At 43.9% G+C, this 19,376-nt stretch overlaps 2 long non-coding RNA genes across 2 annotated transcripts in view; one reads left to right on the forward strand and one right to left on the reverse strand.

The window, feature by feature from the left end:
• Positions 1-19,376, reverse strand: part of LOC310882694 — a 56,630-nt gene that overhangs the window by 22,503 nt on the left and 14,751 nt on the right. The window lies entirely within an intron of this gene.
• The window catches only part of LOC310882693, a 46,744-nt gene that overhangs the window by 12,746 nt on the left and 14,622 nt on the right, over positions 1-19,376 (forward strand). The window contains exons 2-3 of the long non-coding RNA XR_014573082.1: positions 18,429-18,487; positions 18,580-19,067. This is a non-coding gene — a long non-coding RNA (uncharacterized lncRNA). The remainder of the gene's footprint in view (positions 1-18,428; positions 18,488-18,579; positions 19,068-19,376) is intronic.

A 19,376-nucleotide genomic window follows, 5' to 3' on the forward strand; every position in this document is an offset into this window, starting at 1 on the left:
GAATAAGGAAAAAGGACTGCTTCTTATCTTTAGCAGATCACTGTGCCCTATTGAAAACACTGCTATGAATTTTTCTCTCCCCTTCTTTGAAGCTGTTCTTTTCAGATAGAGTGGGAGTGAAAGAAATGTTGTCTCATACTTAATCTCTAATCGCAATTTCAGTTTAAATAAGTAGTGCCCTTAGCAGAGGAAGGGAAAAATGCAGTTGTTTGGAATGAATATTTGGTCTTTGAATACAGAGACTGTAGCATACTGTTCGTGTCTTGTGCAAAGGACTCTTTTGACTTCTAACTTGTTGAAAAAACTGACTTTAAATGTTTTTTAACTAACAATAAAAATTTATGGGATTATCTTAGAGATAGGAGCATGAGAAGTAAAGGAAATTCAGAGGGATTTTTGCATAGAGATGCAGGACATGACTGTTAAGTACTGGTGAAGGCATTAGTTTTACCAAAGTACATAGGCTCATTTGTGACTATAATCCATGGAAAATCTATTGAAGTTAATAAGAGTACTCTAGTTTTAAACAGAAGCATGCTTAACTACCTTCCAGGGGCATTAAACATCTGTCCCGGTGTTAGCTGAGCTTTGGTAACAATGAAGTTACCCTGCTTGATGCATTTTGCCCTCTTAGTGTGAAATCACAAATGGTTTTCAAGAGAATTTTGTGAGTTCCTCTGAATGCAAAATCCAGCCTGTAGATGTGTGGATGAAAGGCTCTGTATAAATGTCAGCCTTTATTATTGTTACGAATTTCCGGCTTCTGTTACTGAGACATTTTATATGGATCTTTTTGTGTCTCCCTGTCTGTGAGTTTGGACTAAATGCCTGCCACAAATCTCCCTGGCTTCCCGTGGAGGGGATTGCTCTAACTTGGTGCTCTCCTAACCTTTCCTTCTGTTCGGGGAATAAACCCCCCTTAAAAAAATGACCTCATAAAAATGGAGTAAACTCTGAGCTCTTTGTTTTTCTCAGGTCTAACCTCCAGGAAGACCATAAATTCATTTATTCTATAAAACACAGAGAAGTAAATCTTCAGCGTAATGTGTGGGGAATTAGCCACTTAACTCCCATTAACATTAATGGGAACTGAATATTTATTTACCCCACAGCACATAAATCTTTGCCTTGTAACTTCTACAGTTTCTAACTAAAATGTTTCCATTGTTCTAAGGATCATGGTTATCCTGAAGGAGTGTTTACTAGGTTGTCAGCTTATGGGAGATATATTGGATGTTTCAGCCCTTTCCCTTCAAGTAAGCTGTAAAATGCATTGGGGCTCTGTAATGTGAACTTTCTGAAACCTCTGTGTGATAAGCTCAGATGATTCAAACCTCCTCTGCTTGGTGCTGGTCCTATCATTCCTGCTGGGAGCTCGAATTGTTTGACATGAATAAACGTTTGTGACTGATAGACTTCTGGTCAGCGCCTGGGGTCATGGATGGAGGGGCTGAGGCTGTCAGTGCTCTGCTGAGTCTCCACCTCTTACAGATTTTGTATTTTGCCTTTCTTCCTTCGGTCCTGTGTTTGCATATTCTCAGGGAATTACACCCTCAGCTCTTTCTTCTCTACTTAAAGTGAAGATCAGGCAAATCAATCAAAGATGATGCAGCCCTACTTTGAGGAGATTTTTCTCTTCCCCTGAGGGAGGTGAAGGGGCCAGAGCTCAGCAAGATCTGTTGGAGGCTTCACAGTTGTTCTGTGTATCTACCTGGAAGACACTGAAAAGCTTTCAGGATGGATGAGCTGATGGATGCTAGCAAAGAGATGAAAATGAAAGCTGCCAGTCACTGAATGAAATCCAGGCTCTGCTGTACGCGATGGCAAAACACCCTGGGACTGCAGTACCCCAGGTCTAATGGGTGTACTGAAGTCATGAGTTTATACCGCATGAAACTGCTTTCCCCTAAAGCACTCTGTAGAAAGCTATTGCTCTTTTGTGTATGCATTTGAGCCACTCTGAGGTAGTTAATAAATCCTCCAAATTTCTGGTTAAAAATAAATAAGTAACTATGGAAGCAGAATGGCTCCATCTTGCCTTCTATCGATTTATGAAGTATTGTAGTATAAAGCCTTCCTCTGCGCCTGAGTGTATTGGGCAAGAATCTTATTGGGCTTAAACTGCAGCTTGAGCGTTTTAGGCCAGACAATAGCAAAGGCTTCCCAGGGGCGAGGGGTGTGAAGCACAGCTGCAGGCTGCTGTCCCTAGGGGCAGGGCAGACAAATGGTGAGGAGGGACCTCTGTGGTGTAATCCGGACTGGATGGTTGAAGAGGAGGAGATGGGAGGCTGCCCTGCCAGCTCTGTCACTCTAACGGAGCCAAGAGGAGATCCATCGATTTTCATGGTTGTTGGATCAAGTCTGTTCAGTTCTGTAAGATTTTTCAATGAACCAATAAAACTTTATCCAATATCCTGTCCTTCAAACGGCAAAGATTCTGTGTGGGGCAGGAATTACTGAGGAATATGGTGTTAAGAGAGCAGAAACCTTGGGCTGTGACTGACCCATGGCTGAACTCATGCTGAGAGTCCCAGCAAACTGTAAAATAATTGCAAAGAAGAAAACGCGTGGAAACCCAATCCCCAGGTCCAAGTTTCCTATGCGAACAGTTCACCTCACCTTCTGATCTGACTGGCCCCCGTTCTGCCTGGCTGTGACCTCAGGGGCTCACACCTCGTGTCGTGTCATGGACAACCTGCCTTCCTTTCCCCTTCCCAGCATTTCCGTGGGAGCACACACCAGCGGTGCGGGACCTCGCCTTTTTAGGCAGTTTTACAGACAGCCCGTAACTGAGCTAAGCATCTGAGCCGTGCGTAATGCCTGTTTTAATAGCGTATTGAACCCATGGCTTTTATCATCCCGAGCAGCTCGCTAACTGCACCTGTCAGGTTCCTCCCGAGACTGAAATGAGAGCGGTCTCTGCGTTTGTTTTCACAGCTCCAGAGCAGAGACAGGGATTTGTCAGGAAACCATTAAGCAATACTACCCCATTTGTTGTGGATCCATTTTCTTTCCTGAAACCAAAGTATTTGTTTTCAAGGTTCAGGGAACAGGATTCTGGTGTGAGTTATGCCAGTATAAATGCGCAGGACCCCTCCAGGCAATCAGTAGAAAGCCTTCTGATTTACACACTTTGCTGCACGCTGATTTACACGTGTGAGAACCGCATCTATCTCTGGAGCTTTCGAGCCACAGAGACTGGATGCATGGTGAGGCTCAGGGATGTGAAACCTATCAAATATTAAAACATCAATTGTTGCTGCTGTTATTAGCATCAAAGGTATTAAAAACTCTTGAATTATAAACAAAGGGCAAACACACAATCATATGTGCAGCATGCTAATGGCGTGTTAAGCATGGACCCAGGAGACAGCTTTGATTTCAGGTTTAGCTACCTTGAAACCAATTTCTTTACATAGATATTTTTTTTTGGTCATTGTTTTCACAAATGTGGCACTATTAATCAAAATCTTAAAAAAATACCGTAGCAGTTTTAATTGTGAACACATTCAATCAACATATACTTCATTCCTTCCTAAATGATCCATTAGCAAACTCTATACGCTGTACCATTTACTGAAATATACATATCTCAAGGACAGAAACAGAAGCTGCTTAACAACGTTCAGCATCTTTCTTCAAGAAACAAGGTTAGGAAATGACCAAAGTGAAAACTAGAGGAAAAAAAACAAATAGGTGATTGCAATTTTGCAATTACCCAACCTTAACTCAAATGCTTCCTGTAGGGAAAATAATAATAATAATAATAAAAAGGTGTTTTTAATCCTTAAAAAAAGGATTGCCATGAACTTCTTTGCCTGTCACATACATTACAGTCGCAAAGGCTCCATCCAGCACACAGATGGCTCTTCCAGCTGCAGTGGGTCACGATCCACTTGCTGCTCACGTGAGGGAAGGACACTGGCTGGACTGAACCACCAGAGCATCACTCTGGAGCAGCCTGGTTTTCCCGGACACGTGGCTGCAACCTGACCTGGCTTATACAGCTAATGAAGTCCTAGCTGCTGGTGGCATGGCCATACCAGCAACGTGGTGATGTAGGAGCATGGAGCACGGTTATGCTGTTGGGCAATATCACTGAACTAGTCATACTGATACACGTTCAAGCACTAGAGGAACAAACAGAGGTATCAGATATAACCATATTTCCCACTTTTTTTTTCCTTTTTTTCTTCTGAAGTGCTGGAGGGGTTTCCAGCAATAGATAAAATCATTTTTTTTACAAAACTGAGATGCAACATTTGTTCCGGAGCTTGTTAGGTCCTGAAATCTGTAGGTGGGGTTGGGAGAATGACATTCTGAGCTCTTCGCCAGCAGCGAAGCTATTAGAGCCTTTATAAATGTCATCCAGTTCAGTGCTGCTGCTTGTGCCATATTCCCAACAGCAAATGCAAGCATCATCAGGATCCAACAAGCTCCCAAGAATAAGACCAGCAATTCAACTAAAAATAAATATAATTAAACCATAAAAAGAAAAATGTCTGCAAGATAATCATCCTTGCAGTGAGTTGGAATGTACTGGAGAAATATTTTTGTAGCTAGTTATGAATAAAATATGTTTTACATGGAGAGAATGTTGCCAAAATATCACAACATAGATTTATTAAATTAGAAATGAAAATGGAAATAGATAAAGGAAACATAGAAATCACTTTTTCACATTGTAGGACAAGTTGCTTCTAAATTTCCCCTCCTTCTGCTGGAACCAACCATTATTGTCTGGCCTAAGGTTGTGTCTTGCAACCTGTCAGGCTGGGAGCCGTGAGAGTAGATAGCAAACATCAGATGAGTGATGCAAAGGATTTACCCATTTTGAGTTTGTTAATCCTCCATTCTTACAATGTTTTAACATTTCATGACCTTTATTGCAACCCATCCCCTCCTAAAATTTCCATTGCTGGTATGCTCATGAATTTGTTCATCTTGACCACATGATACTTTGACTATATTGTTTAAATCGTGTTATATCATTTCTGGTACATGTCTGGCTAAGCGAGACTTTTTGTACAGGACAGTAATGAGGATCACATAAAGAACATTATAACACCTCCTCCAATTTCTGAAATAACTGATCTGGGAGAATCATTAGTAAAGGGTTTACAACATTTCTGAAAACTGAAAAAGTTTTCACAAATATATCAGTTAAAATTGTCTTAACACTGATAAATAACTAACTTCATGTTACACCCAAAAATAACTTCAGAAGAAAAGGAGTCAATGTGCTCAAAGTCTGAAGGACAGTCCCTCTGCTGCCAACCTCTAATCCTGTTAAAGATTTCTTTCTCATATTGCTACGGGATGATGTCTGAACGTACTCCCACTGTTATGTGCCCAACAACTCCTTGTGAAGGGCAGATTGGTATCTGTGCCTGCATCCCTCCAGCAAGAATGAACGGAGACTCTTGACTTTCAGCAAAGTGAATGGTCTCGCTGAGCACCTCTTATGAACTAACAAACATCTCACAGGTCTGGGCTCATTAGCAAAAACTGCAATTGGCGCTCTCATTGGTGTTATTGGTGCATTTCTTATACCATCTCCTCGAGGGCTCCCAGTGTTCATCTGAATTTGTTGGTGTCCGGTATATTGAATTCTTTGCTTGCTAAGGGTGCGAGTAGGCGGGAATGCTAACATATTAGGCAAGAGTTAATTGCACAAAACAACAAAAGAAAAGCCCAACTATTGTAAGGTTTGGTGGGCAACTGAATAGGAGTCTGACAGGGAATTCATTAGAAATCGTGTCACATATGCCCATTGCAAAGCCACTACTGGCAATTGGCTTTGTTGGAATGAAAAGGCTGAGCCCAAATGTTGCTGGAAAACTCCCTAAGGCCATTTCATTTATAAAAAGACCAAGCTTTTGAGAGCATATAATTATCCTTCATCCCTGCCATCTTATCCTGCATTAAGTTTAATTGCTCACAAAACTTGGCAACACTCTCACACCCATTTAAAGAAATTAAGTGGTTCTGTCATTTTTAGTGCTTTTGATATGAAAGTGTTTCAACTCAGACTACTTGTGACTAATTCACTCTGTGACAAGAACCTCTGCCTCCTCCCCTTCCCCCAAAATATACATTCTTCTTGAGAGAACTGAGCTCAGAGGGAACAGATGAGCTAAAAATAGTTGATTTTGGCCAAGATGGTCAAAAGTTACCAGTGGTTTCCAGCGCCTCTATTTTTAGAGGTGAGAGCTGACCACTTTCTGAAAGTCACATTCCCTCAGTTTTTCAGAGCTGGGCACCCCAAATCTTGATCATTCATTTCCAAGGAAATAGGTCCAGAGCGATGGTCACCCAAGGGCTGTGGTGGGATCGTCGCCCTGGTCCTTGACCCTTCGCCAAGCTCGGCCATCCCAGCTCAGGAGAGGCTGCCCGGAGTCGCTGCACTGTGGGTGAGGCCTACTGGGTCCCTGACCCACTGGTGTTCTCCCACCATGAGGGCACCAGCTGCAGTTTGTGTTTCCTCTCCACCCTTTAACATTGTAGAGCCAGGTAGAGTCAAACCTGCTCCCTTGAAATGAAAGAGTACTAAAATACGAACCAAGAATAGTCCAAATGCTCTGAGTCATCCGTGCCCAGTCTTTGTGGCTGGTAACTGTATTAGTTCATTAAAGCTGCCCTCCCTGAGAGATTGATTCGGTATTTACCTGCCCAGTATATGAAGTCTTCTTTTTAGAGACAACAAGTCATTTAAATACATTTCAATAGATAAAAGATGAACATTTGCTCCTTTCTATAGAGAAGGCACACAGAATAGCAATGTGATTAGAGATGGGGTGGAAATTTTGAGTTCACCAAGTGAATGCCTGTTCACATTTGCTTTTCATCTACAGGCTTACTTTTCAACTGTGAAATGCAGTTAATCCATCATGAAGTCTTGTCACGTGCTTGGTAGTTATATGTTTTGTTGTTCTTCAAATGAAAACAAAAGAATTGGGGTTTTGGGGTGGATGGTGTGTGAGGGAAATTCCTCATGATAAAGTAAAAATACACTGTTGGCACTTGTAACAATTAAAAAACATAAATAGGCCTGTAAAAGCAGGGTTTTTTTCGAAGATACTGAGTACCTACAGTTCCTGTTGTCTTCAGTGTTATGTTCTGGACTTGACTGGACCCAACACAGCACTATATTAAGTAAATGCTGGGTTTTATGTCCAGTGTGAAAGAATATCATCTGAGAAGCAAAGGTCAATGAAATCAGATTTTCTGCTGTGTTTACTGGTGATAAATATCTTGAGAGAAAATGTGAGCATCTACAAACACAAGGTTATAATGTTAATATGGTCCCTTATCACCATATAAATGATCTATATCCTGACACAGGAAGTGAGCTTCAGTCGCAGATGAATTATGAACCAGTGACTCCCTAACATAAATAAAAGCAGAAGGATGGGCCTTGTCGAGCACTCTGAGCACACGAGCTGGAAATAGGAGCCAGGAACTTATCTCAGCTTTGGAAAGTGATCTGCTTTGGAGTCCTGTCCAAAACTCAGTTAATTAAGTGGGAGTCTTTCCAACAACTTCAGAGGACTTTATCACCCTTTATTAGGGCTACCATATGTCCACCTTTTTCTTACATTTGTCTTCTTTTTCTGTCCCTATGTCCCTCTCCACTAGATTTTTGGTAACTGCAGCCCGCATCCAGGTTTCCTCAAACCCTGAAATGTGTGTGTGTAGGAGTGGATTCGGTTTGCTTCAGTGGGCAGACACAGGATGTTAGCGGACGCAAGTGGCTGAGGGAGGTGGGAGGTGATGGAGGGTTGGGGCAGGATGAGAAGTGTTGTGGGTGGGCAGAGGGACCTGTGCTGGGAAGGATGGTGAGGGGGAGAAAGTGGGATTGGGGGATGAAGAAATGGGGAAGAAAAAAAAGTTGTTGGGGAGGATAGATGGGAAAAACAGATTGGGATAAGAGGCCCTGGGGAGTGAAAAAGGAGGGTATGTAGTGTGGGGGTCATAGGGTAACTGCCCTGGCATGTAATCCTTCATCAGGGCTCTGAGAGGGGATTCCTATAGACTCGCCCAGGCTGCCACTGCCACTCCTCTGCCTCTGTCCACTGTCACCGCCTCCCTGGGCAGAGGGAGAGGACAGCTCTGCTTTGTGGCCTTAGAAATGTCCCCAGCTTCCCTGCTTCAGCACCCCACCTGCATGGCGGGGCGAGCGCCATGCTCACCTTCACACAAGGGGAGCCAGGAGGGGAAGGTGGCTCATAGCCACCTCTCCCTGGTCTTTGCCACCGTATGTGTCCCTCTTCTCTGCACCGCAAGGTGTCCGATGACTTCATCCCTCCTCAGGGATTTCCACAGTGTCATGGTTGAAGCTGAACTCCAAATGCACACATGTCTGGAGCTGGGGCTATTCTTTCCTTTGACAAATTGTTCAGACCTCACACCTCTACAGCTAAACAAATGTAATCCAAGCATCAGATCATAAAATCTTGGAAAAAATTTATTTGAACTGCTGGCATGGCTTCTAGTAGCACACTGGGGGCAGCTCTCCTTTCACATGTCTCCAGAGGCATGTAAAACATTTCACTCCTAGTAACTGAGCTATAAATGTAGGTCTCGAGCAGTACATGCTCTGTGTTACAATGTGAGAAACCTGAGGGCTTTTGCTTTTTGTGCAGGGGATTATCAAAGCACCTTTAAAGGGAGCCAGATTTCCTGCCTCACCTTTCCTCACCCATTGCTCTGACATCCACTCTTCAAGAAACCAAAAGGTGTCAAACGTTCTTCAACACGTACAAATGAGCCACACTGCCTGGGCAAACTGAGAGGAAAGATTTGGGTCTTGCGAGTGCTTTCTGTTGGCTGCTTCGCAGGCAGGTAGCAGTGGCCGTGCTCTTTCTGGCAAAGCAGCTCTCTGCTCGCATTACCAGTTACAGCAACAAGGAGACGAAGACATGCTGATAACCACGGGCAGACAGGCTCACTTCCCTAGCCTGCTTATGCTCCACTATGAAACCCCATGCGCTGGAGCAAACGTGCCCCTTCACGTTTTAGGGTAAAGAATGTGATTTTGCAACTCTGTATGCTGTTTTTCCCTCTGGTTACCTGTGGCGCACACTTGGACATGAAGGAGTAAGAACAGAGGACAGTCAGGAAGGACAGCACACAGGTCCAGTATTCCTTCCTCACCCAGGTCTCCCAATTACCTGAACAAACTGTTATTAATTAACTATGAGAAATGGATTGTTATTAAACACAAACTTCTAGCTCATCTTTGCAAATGACCTTGGGAGTTTCAGATGTGCCAGGACTGATGGATGGGGAGAGCTGGTGCCAGGCCGTGGGAGAGGCTGGAGGATACGACGGTGGGTCAGCAAAGCTTCACCCCTGTCATTCCGCAGGGGCCAGTGCCAGGGATAAATGAAAAACCAAGTTAAGTGTTGTGTAATCTGCAGGTGTCAACATTTGCTTTGTTCTTTAAAAAATGAAATTAAAAACTACTGATTTTCAGAAAAAAATCTTTGAAAAGTTTTCTTATTCTGAATGAATGTCTGAGGGGCCAGGTTATAGTATCCATCTCTTATGGGGTAGAAACCAGTGATTTTTCACTACTTCAGACATTAGTTAAGGTATCAGGTGAAAGATTTTGCACGATTTCAGAAAAAAAGGACTTGAAAATAACTTTCCACAGTGCAAGTGAAGACCCTGAACATCAGGTGCTCTCCTGGATGAGCAGGGCATGGGAAATAGAAAGGAGTACGGTCCCTTTCTGCCTCCTTGCTCAGCTGCTTTCTGCCTTGCCTTGAGTTAAATTTGGTAAAGCCAATACATTTCCACAAAACATTTTGCTTCAAATTACCTGCCATTTTCTGAACAACACAAAACCTTAAGGCGTTGAAGACTTCCGTGTGACTTGGCTAGAAGTCTCATGGGTTTGATGGCGCTCATGACATAAGGCAGGATCAAACTCGGTAGTGGAAGGATAAATAATCCATTTGTGCATGCTAGCAGAGCAAAATTTCAAGTTTCAGTGCAAAAAGGCACCTGAAGAACTAGAGGCTGACATTCAAAGCACTGGAAAATTTGACTCTGAGAGGGGGCACTGAGCTTGAAAGAGCAAAGAGAGGTCACACGGCATTTTTTTGTGGGAAGACAGTGACTGCACCTGCCAGCCATCTCATCCTAACGAACGCTGCTGAGGCGGGTGGATGGAGCTCAGGATGTGCCAGTTCTTTTCTGTGTGGTGGCTTTCTGCCCACTGCAATTACAGAATGAGGAAAACAGCAGTTTTGTGAATAAAGCTGGCCGCTATCCAACACTGCCTGAAGAAATAACCGTACCTTGGAGAATCCTTTCTTTTTCTTTCTGGGTTGGGCCAAGCTCTTTAAAGAAGTTTAGCATTCATGCAGACATCTCCATTTCAAGATGCTCATTACTGATAAAATCTATCCTGATCCCTGTGCAGTCGCCAGCCTGTGCTGGTCTGAAATGCCTAACATGCTGGTGTGGGAGGTTCACCTGCTCTAGACACTTGTTAATCTGAAGTGGTTGAAGGTCAGTTTCAGGCTGAAGCTTTAGTTTTAAAAAATCTTCTAGGATTTAACAGTAACCATTATAACTCTGGACAAATTTATTATCCTATATGGTTGCTGAACTTAGCTTAATTCTTGACCACAAAGGCTTCCTCTGGTGCTAAATTCTGACTTTTACTCAGGCTTCGTGTGGAAAAACCATCCTTGGATCAGTTTTGACCACACCGCGTTTACTGTGGCTGGATGCACAACGACTTTGTTTTCTTAGTATGAGACGTCAAGGACAGAGCTCCACAGCTCTGTGGATCATGTTGGTTTAAAAGCAATGTGTGTGAGTCGTTATCCCTCCCTGCCTGTATCTCGGTCATTACCATGCATTTTGCGGCATCCCATGTCCTCCCCTGGTTGCAGAGCTTTGCTAAAATCTCTTTATAGCATCCTTGGGGCTGCAGACTAACCCCATACACTTTGAGCTCCTCTCCATCATGTATTTTAGCACGTTCTTCTGCAGAGTGGTGAGGCCATTGGCCACATCCCAGACATCTCCTGACAGTGGAGAAGCAAAGTGAAACACCATAAGTAGCAATCTCCAGCATGCTGAGGCTGGAGGGGGAGGAACAGCCCTGCATGTTAGCAGCCTCCTGACAAGAACAAAGCCTTCTCCAATGGGTTTGTGAACAAAACAGATGTAGGAACATTGATACCATGTGTTTTTTTAAAGCAGATCTTTGTTTGATATGGTGAGAAACTGTATTACCAAGGCTTTACAAATAAAAAAGACACAAATTCAGCCTTCCAGAATAAGAGTTTTGGCTCATATTGAGCAAAAGCTGACATCCATTTGCTAAGAGATCCTTCAGGTTTCACCTATTGAAAACTAACAGAAAAAAACATTCAACGAGAGTAGAGGAATCATTAAGAAGAAGAGATGAAATGAGAAGGAGCAAGAAAGAATGCAGAATGTTAGAAAGAGATCATTGGAAACATAAGTGGCATAAAGGTTAAAGTAAGACTTTAGACAATAAAACCTGCTTTTTTTGCAAATCCTTTTATGAAATTATGGCAGAATGACTAATGTGAAGAAGAACATAATGCAAAGAAAACAAATACTGTAGAGAAAAAGGGTGAATCGAGGTTAAGGCAATGAAAATAGCTTTCTGAGATATTGAGGTTTGCTTAAAAGAGCTCACACTCTTCATGTCAGTTGTTCCCTCTGAACAAAGGTATTATATTTTAAAGTCAATAGATATGTTTATCCAAGTCACTCCTAGCACACTTCATAAGAAAGGCTTTGGGGTTTTTAATTTTTGGTTCCAGACAAAGTCATTTTTCTTTGTCTTTTTTTTTTCTTTTAGAAAAATGTAATACATTTTTCACATTAAGAAAACAAGAGATTGAAAGATTACTTTTGGCACTTCCCCTCCATGACCCCATTTGTTGCTTATGTGAGGAAAAAAACACAGAAGATGGTTCTTGCTGAGACTGCAGCCCCTACAATTACCAGATGAGAGTACGGAGAAGAATGGAGACTTGTTAGGCTGCTAAACCCACCCTCACCCAACTTCATTGCATCTGAAGATACCTGCAAGAGCACTGACCCTTTAAGCACCGCCAGGTGCCACCACCTGAAGTTCCTGTTGTTTACTGCTAAATTTTGTCCTCCCAAGTACAGAGCTCTTGCCTGGAGAGGTAAGGGCATCCCTGCCAGCACACCCATGCATACACAGCCAGCCCCGTGCCTCTGGCAGTGAGTGCTTGGTAGGAGCCACATCTCACTCTGTGGAAGTTTGTGCCTTGTCTCTTTACAGAACAATGGCAATACGTTTTCTCACCATTTGCCCTGGCACAGATAGCAGCCAAATGCAGCCATGCCAAAGGGAAGCAGCAGTACCGTCCTGAAGGCAGAGCACCTCTCCCCCAGCACGCCTGGATGCATCCTTCAGGCGTTTTTTATCTGCATTAGGAGAAGATTGCCTTTTGTCTTGCTCAGAACGACTTAGCCAAGTAGATCTTCCCAAAACAGCACTTCTCTTATCACAAGACCTTTTCTTCCTTTTGAATCTCTCCCCCACTGTAATTTATACAGCAAATTGCACAACGCTGATTACAGAATTCCTGGTGTGGCCAGACGAGGGGAGCAGTCATCTCCTTTGCTTTGTAACCAGTTCCCCATCCATATATTCCCCAGCCCTATTTGACTTTAATGCAGCTACTGTTGCCAGCAGGTCTGTTTTCTCTTTAGTTTCCTGATGAACATTTCCATACAGAGCACATTTTGCATTTTTATTGGTCCTCCCCAGACATGTAGCCTTTCATCTTTTGACATTGAAACCATATGCCGATCCCAGCAGAGCATGCAGGCTGCAGCACTTCCCCGTGCAGCGCTCCCTCCTTACACCTCTTTCCAGGTTGAATCTCTCACCGTCCCACTGCATGAACACCAACATCCCTTCCCCTGCATCTGGACCAGGTTCTGCCCTGCACACTGCGCAGATGCCCTTAAACATGCTCTTCAAATACTTTTGCCACAAGCCTCTTGTTTCCTTTCAAAAAATACCTATCATTTTAGGGGTGACTGCTCCTGCCTTCTGCCTGATAACCTAGCATGTGTGCGACCCCACTGGCACCCGCAGTGGGGTTTGTGAACCCCGAAAACCTCCGTCACTTGGAGATGGTTCCAAACCCCACTATATCAGCAGAGATTTCATTAAACTGTGGGATCAGCCACCCTCCTCCATCAGCTGGTCCTCCTGCTCACCTGATATCTGCACAAGGAGTGTCCTCCTGCCCTCAGCACCTGGATGTCCTTCTTGTGGAAGGGGCATCGCGGAGGGCTGGAGAGGCACCGGAGCCAGGAGACTTTTCCACAGTGTGAAAGGACTCATCCAGGCTTTCTCACTGGCACCAGGAAAGCTCTGATCCATTTTGGCAGGGATTGCTGTTCAAAATGAAGTGAGCAGTGCCCGTGAGGGCTGCGGGAGGAGCCGAGCCCTGGCACGGCACCTCGGGTGTACCTGGGTATGGCGGGGCCTGGACCTGCGTCAGGCCTCAGCATCTGCTTCGGGGTCTGCTCCTCCACTGTGGCGTGTGTAGCTGCAGCTGATGCTAATAGGAGGCACATGTGCATCTGGACAGAAGAGTTATGGAGTCTGAAATAACGCCTCTGCACATGGCTGCTCTTGCTGCTTCAAGGCTGATTTCTTCCTCACGCACAACAAAGCAAAAAATCCCCACTGCTTGCTTTCGACTTGATATCCTTTACAGGTCCTGGCGCAGTGGGCAGCCTCAGAGCAGACCCACAGAAAGGGTTTCTGCTTGGTTTGGATCTTGAACTAGTTGTCAGAAAATGATGCTCTGGTCCTGGGAGGTGCAATAAAGCTATCCCGTAAGTTAGGCACTGGCCAGATGGAGGCAATTCTTAACGCAGATTTCATTCGGTGTGTGTCACATTTGCTAATTTCCCATGAATGATTCCTGATTCTCAATCGACCTTGGCCTTGAGGTTTGTAAAACTGTTCTGCATCAAAGTCTTTTGGAAATGTGGACCTTTGCCTGCAATAAAGTAGGAAAAAGACTCCCTAAAAAATCAGTTCAGTGAGGTTTTGCACAGGGTGTGGCACTATTGTCCGACAGTGTATTTTCTGTGCTCCTACTGACTGGGGAGATGTTCCTGTAGGTAAGGTGGCAGATTTTAAGAGAGAGAGGTCCAGCTCGTACCTCTGAAAGGCCTTGGGCTGATCTTGTAAATGCTTTGGGACTCAACTTTTCCCTTGTAAGTACAGACTTTATGTTTCACGTCGTGTCTATTCAGACTGTGATTTTCAAAGAGACCCAGAGGAATAGCTGTACAAGTCCCACAGAACTGTAAGTCTGTTCTAGTTTCGTTAAACGCCTCACTGAAGCGCTTTCCTGGGAGAGCAGATCATTCACCCTGCTTTCCTATACACGAACCTGGCCCTATTTTCACAAGCTGACAGACTACCTGATGGAGCCATTATTCTCTTTTCATATACAGTCTAAACTATTTCCTCTTGCTGGGCACTGAGCAGTTTTAAATCAAGATGTCTTAGTTCATGGAGGCTGGGAAACAGTCTTTTAAAATGCCTTATTTCTTCCTCGCACCTATGTAAATCTATTTTATTAGACAATCGGAAAGCATAACACTTGGCTTGTGTGGATAACCCCCCATATGCTTCCAAATACAGCACAGGGTATTTTTTTGGGAAAAGCTTTCCACGAAAGCCTTGTTGTTGCCTGCACCCAGGCTGAGGCCTGCAGAGCGGCCTGCCCTCCAGCCTGAACACGCCCAAATGGCGGCTCTCGGCCTGGAGCACCGCACCAGGCCACATCTCTGCGCTGAAACTCAGACTGCACTGAGAGGGTGTTGGGTGAATTTAAGCCTGCAAATACACATTAGGCTAGTGCTATAACCAATGAAAAAAAACTCCAAGGGGCTTTGAATAGTTATCTGTTGCCTCCTCGGCCCTGTGAAATGGGGTGCCCGAACAGAATGAACGCGTGTGGCCTCTCCCAGCTCAGCCCTGCCATCCCTCCCCAGCGCACGCTGGCACACAGAATTTGTTCTGGCTGGGAACTGGGTTTACAAAGACTGGACAGATATTGCGTGGTGGGCAGTGAGCCTCCGTGTGCGCGGAGATAAAGGTAGCTTTGGAGGCGGCATGGGCACAGTATGGACCAGGATTTTTTGGGGAATGGGCCTGCCAGGGACACAGGAGGAGATACACAAAACCCGAGTGCATCTTTGGTGACAAGGGCACCAGCCTCCACACTTTAAACAAGTTGTGCTGGCCTGCTCGAAGGCTCTGTCCCTTCTGTTGCAGCATCTGGCTCTCTCTGGACCCTAGCATGGTACAGTGCAACCGTTATGCTCTGCAAAGCTACTTGTCAGCTGCCCAGTGGCTATATAAATATGGCAGGAAAACACTGCTTGAATCTTTAAAATCCTCAACAGGCTCCTTTAAACCACTGCCTCATACCTCTGGTTGAGATCTAATGCTCTGCATTAAAAAAAGAAACAGTTAACTGAAATACCACCTCATTTTTACAGTCAGGAAATATCTTGCAATTATTGCCATTGTCAAAAATGATTTTAGCTTAAACTATGCTACTGTAGCACAGGACATAAAAAAGGAAAGGATTTACTGCCGAATGCTAAGTCATGCTTTATTTTAGTATGTAAGGAGCTAATATAGCAATGTAATATAGAGAACATAGATCCAAATAAAAGTTCACGTGTTCCTGCCAACTCCAAGCAATTTAATTTTGTGACTCAGGCAGCATAATTGTGAAGTTGGCTCAGAACTCATTACATTGTTTTATCTGTTTGTATTTTTAAATGCATGCTTCAGGTTCATTTCATTTGCCTTAAGACTCTAAGGTTCATCTCAGTTGCATATTGAAGGCTTTTGTGCGTGTGTGTAACCCTACGGGCTATGAGGCTACTTTTTATTGCTGAGAGCAGAGATTCTCTCACAATTGTTTGTCAGACTGGGACTGTGAAACATTAAATGCCCCCAAAATACACACAATAAAATAAAGGGGATACCGTAAGCCTTAACACAGGCACACTGTGGCTCTGCCCCATCTAGCTACCCACACTCTGCGGAGGATACAGGATAAATGAAAGGGATGTGCAAAATACCTTAAGTGTATTTCCTGAGATGTCACTAGATTTTGCTCAGTTTTTCTCCAAATCCAGAGACAAAAAAGATGTGAAATTCTAAAACACTGATTACAATGAGGAGACAATTTTGTATCGTGTTAGGGTGCGTTTCATAAGACAGTTTCTGAGACTGCGTGCTGGTGCTGAGTGTTTTCAAACGTAAATCTGATCACAGGCTGCAGCCCATGTGGTGTATAAACAAGCCATATTTTTAAACACAGTGTGAAATGTGGGGGCTGACGTGACCATTATCAGAGCCTCATACATGACTTATGAGACATCATAAAATATTTTCATGTTGCAACAATGAAAACTGAAGCTGCTCAGTGGTAGGCTTTTTTGATCTGATAGCTGCCCCGGCTCCCTTCACTGGGTGAAGGGAGGAATGTTATTCAAAGGCTATCCTTCTGAATGCTAAGTTGTTTTCTCATAAATTTCTTACAAAGAAAGAACATCTTAAAAGGTTTCTTACAGAATGACTGATGAAGAATAGACCACTAAGACAATGGAAGTGACATTTCCAGGGATTTGGGGCCATTCCACCTTGCCCATGAAGCAACTCAGCTAGACACCTTCATCAGGCTGGAACAGAGCTGCAATGTGAGTGCAGAGTTAGGTCATCTTAGGGCCTTCTTTTGTCAATCAGTTAATGAATATATTTTATTTTGAAAATAAATGTTCCTAGGGGTTCTTCAAGCTAATGAGCATAGCTGGATGGAGACAAACGCAGTCACTTCATGTCCTTCAGAATGAAGCTATCTCCACCGGACTTCAAGACTCATCCTGTAAATTCTTAATGCCAAAAATTTCCTTTGATATATTGAGATTAATTTCTTTGATCTTATTTTATTCTATTGTGTTCATTATGTAAGTGATTAATCTTACTCTTTTTTGCATAGCTAGATTATATTTTAGAGAATACCAGTCAGCTGAGTTACGGCATGTTAGCGTGAGAGTCTGGGTGTAGATCTTAAGATTTAGGCTTCATTCCTCCCAGTGGTATTGATTCCCTGAGTGATCTTGAGCTAATCATCAGATTTTGCTGTATTTCACTGCTGCTACAGCAGCTATTTAGTGAATACAAAACACTTGGATGCCTCTGAATGTCTTTAGGTTCCTATGGGAATTTGGCTTGTTCCTGCTTTCCTACCAGATGTAAATGTTTCTTTTCACGGCATAAAGCATAAGAGGGGAAGGAAAGACAGACAGTGCCATTGGTGCTGCAAGCAGCAGGACTAAAATTCACTGTCCAACAGGGGAGAGGCAGGGCAGTCTGCCCACACAAGTGTGGCAGGGGCGCTTGGCACTCAGGCCAGCAATGTCTAGGCATTGGCTTGTGGGGCTGGCTCGGATCTGACCTGCACGGTGCCGTGGCAGCGTGTGGCTGGCTCTGGAAGAGCTGCCCGTGCAGACCTACCCTTCGAAGCAGCGAGTCCAGCTCTGCGGTTTCTGGCACTGCAGAACTGACTTCAATGGCAGGAGCCCATGGGAACAGCTGGATCCTGCCGGGCATTACTGAGAGTCTAATTTGTCTTCCTGTCATGGGCATGAGGTTCAACTGTCTTTTTTCCCTCTCTCTATTTATTGAAGAACATGATAAAACGCATGCAAATGGTTAAATATTTGGACCTATTTTTGCTTGGCAGAATATCCTTCTCTTCTTGTCTTCACAGCACTTTACTTTGGGGACACACATGCACACTGAATTCATGTCTGTGGTGCCTTTGCACTGAGCCGATTCCAGTCAGCCTAATAACAAAGCTGGGCAGAGGGAAAACTGAATTTTCAAACTGATGACACATTTATACCAGAATTGTAACTTTATAATATTAATGTATCATTTAACTTACATGTATACTTTGGAATGTTTATAACTTCTGTAAATCATAGACGAGAGTGGCCAAGAGAGTGCCACACAACATTCCTAGAACAACTTGTAAAATAAATACAACAATCGCAGAAGAACAACATTCTCTGCTACAAAAGGGGAAACGTAGCTGCTCTGCTGCAGATGGGAAAAGCGCTTGGCAAAATCTCCATGAAGCTCAGGCACATGCAGAGGCACTGGAGCAGAGTTTTCCCCGTACTGCCCCCGGTGCTCCAGCTGCCGTGGAGATTTCAAAGGACAAAATGCCATCAGGCCAGTGTGAACGAAGCGTCATGTCCCTGGGAAGTGACACCAGAGCTTTGCTTGGCATCGTTGTCTGCATCTGTGTGATTTTGTGACATTTCCTTCCCTCCTACAGGGTGACTGCTGAAAAGCCATCCCCACTCCGCACGGAGCACTGTGACCTCTGCCTTGCAGGTACCTTGAACAGAATAAAACCCTACTGTTTCCTGGCCCATAAAATCCCGTGGCTGATTTCTGACCTATTAACCTTCAGTTTTTCTTTTCAGGTTTATAGGACTTTTATGACTTAACCAGTGGACTGTAAAATACACATTTAAATGCATTCAACTCAGATAACAATCTCATCATTAAAACAGCCTAGCTTCTCTGTTTGAAGTTAATCACTCTCAAATTCTTCTGGATTCATCAGCACACTTACCAATACCTGTTTTTTCTCCCTAAAGTTGGCACTGTAACGTGACACAAAGACCTTCAGCTCTTAGAAAACAGCATAAAAGACTGCAAATCTTATTGAAAATTCTCTTCATCTTTAGAGAAAAATCTACAGAAAAGTCAAATCCCAATTTGAATTCAGGACATCTTCAAACATTAAAAATTGATCACGTTCTCAGATCCAGGTGAAAGGATGACTGCTTTTCGAGTTTTATTATGCTAAAAATACAGTCGAGCAGCGAGCACAATGTGGTAACATTGCACAGGCAGCAAAATACCAAAATAACACCAAGGACAGGAGACTGTTTTAATGTACTTTCTGGTAAGTTATTTAACATGCTTTTGTTGGCAGTGCAGCTGGTTTGGGGCTTTGGATCAGGCCTGGATTACTTAGAGCAGGCGGTAGGCAGTGCCTCTCACGTAATGGTCGTTCCCAAATACAGCTGAACGCTGGTGTAACGGGACACTCCGTTCTGTTTCTCTTCTCTAACACTGACACCACGAGTATCCCAGTGTGTCCTTGAGTTTGGAAGAAAAAAACCACAACATTTCACTGCAGCTGCGGATGCTGAACTGGGGTCCCCCATTGCTCCTATCACCAGCAGGAAGGATGGGACCCAGAGCTCCGTCT

Source organism: Anser anser (assembly GCF_964211835.1).
Source record: "Anser anser genome assembly, chromosome: 16".
Lineage (NCBI taxonomy): Eukaryota > Metazoa > Chordata > Aves > Anseriformes > Anatidae > Anser > Anser anser.